Genomic DNA, 1,994 nt, shown 5'->3' with positions numbered 1-1,994 from the left:
AATTTTTCTTTGGGCCATCTACCAAAAATGGCATCATCAGAAAATATTCTGGTGACCTGGCATGTCTGAGAGACAACGAGCCTCCACTGCAGAGAACAGAGCACACCACCATCTGCATCCCTGTGGTGTCACTGAATGACTCCCAGGTATGCTGAAAGCAGAGTTTTGACCCTTGCAGTCTGCTAGAGACAGGTAAATACCAAATCCTGTGGATTTAGTGAGGAGGTGCTAAAGAGAGGAGTGGGCAGGAAAGAAGAGGAGCCCTGGGTCCTGTCCTGCTTCTTTCTGGACAGAGCTGCAAGTGCAGCCTCAGACTTGAGACGGGTCTGAAGTGGTGCAGCTGGCAGAATGGGAGCACATCCAGGCTCATGCTGGCCAAGGAGGAGATAGTGATGTACTGTAAAAGAAAAGGGAAGAGGAAGGCAGGCAGGAAGGAAGGCAGGCAGGAAGGAAGGAAGGCAGGAAGGCAGGCAGGCCAGGGAAGAAGAGCATATGTGGGGACAGGCAGCATAAATCCAAAAAGAACTCATCTGCATGGACAGTGGTTGGAAAAGCAACCTGCCTGGAGCAAAGATTATCCTGGAAACCTGGAAAACACTGTGCATTTGGGCCCTGCTGGCAACCTGACAGCTTCAGCATCCTTATCCCCCAGGGTTGATGGCTTCCCTCCACATTCTCTATCTCGTCTTAATCTCTCAAAGAGTGGGACATTGCACAGCCCCATATGCCTGAAGCTGGTTCACCATCTGGGGCTAGAAAATTGGAGGAGGGTCACAGATGATTCCCATCTTTCTGCTCCTCTCCTGCCCTCTGGCTTGTCCCAGCACTACCCTGACCTCATGGCCAGCTCTCTGGCAGCGGCAGACCTGGCAGTGGTTCTATCTGTTGCTGCCTCAGGCAGCCCCAGAAGTCCTTTCTTCAAAACTTCTGCAGAGTCTTTACACATGTGGCAGGGTGGCAACCAGCATCCTCACCCATCCTATGGGAAAACCACAGGGCAATCAACTCTTGAAAGAAAGCAAGGCAGCAAAATGTCAGGGAGAGAAACCCGAAGGGCAGAGGCTGCATTTCTGTGGCTTTACATGGCATGACAGGGGAACACTGGCATCTAGTCAAATTCCATAAGCAGGGGCACTGAGTAATTAGTTAAAGCTTTGCTTTCTTGTGACAAATCCACCCCCCCAAAAAATAGGAAAAAGTGGGACTCATAACCATGTCATGGCAAACCGTGTGAAAAAACCCTCTTGCTCCTAATCACAGCCCAGTTTAAACAAAAATATGTCCATGCGACAGTACATGTGAGCTGCAAAAAATGGCTGTTAATTCATGGAAGCAAGAGGAATTATAAAATCGGTATTATGTGTTGCATTCTTAAGGAGTATCTGTTCCGGGCAGCCCTGTCCCCAGGTTCATTACACCTAAGGAGCAGGAGCTCTCCAGCAGCACTGCTAACCTCACAAGAAGCATTGTCTTGGCAGGAGTTGGGTCATACTTAGCAGATTATCTCCGTACCAGGAGGGCTGAAATTTTCATCAAAGTAAACAGAGGAATTCGTGACAGGCAGCCGGCTTACCGAGCCGTGCTCAGGGGCTCGTTCACAGCGGATGCTCGGCTCCATCCCAAGAGCAGCCCCTTGGGCTGTGGCCGCTTCCTCGCCCTTGGCTCCGGCGCAGGGAAAGCACACGGCGGAGCCCTTCGGGTCACGGAGCCGCTCCCTGGGTGGCGCTGGAAGGCAGGCCAGAGAGGCAGAGCCGCGGGCCGGGAGCGCAGCACGGCCGCCGCCAGCAGCTCGGGCTGAAATACAGAGCACGGAGGCTTCGAGGGCAGCAGGGCACCGAGCCAGGGCCCCAGGTCCCCGCGGTGCCCCGCCGGGGCTGGCAGCTCGGCGCGCTGTCACCGTGCGCGCTGTCACCGCCGGGTGGCGCTGGGGGCGCGCCCGGGCCGGCGGCTCCGGTGCACGGCCCCGCCACACGCCGGGAACACGGCACACACAG

This window comes from Parus major, chromosome 1 (genome assembly GCF_001522545.3).
Source record: "Parus major isolate Abel chromosome 1, Parus_major1.1, whole genome shotgun sequence".
In the NCBI taxonomy this organism is placed as follows: Eukaryota; Metazoa; Chordata; class Aves; order Passeriformes; family Paridae; genus Parus; species Parus major.
The sequence above is the reverse complement of the archived record's forward strand: the minus strand, read 5'-3'. Positions refer to the sequence as shown.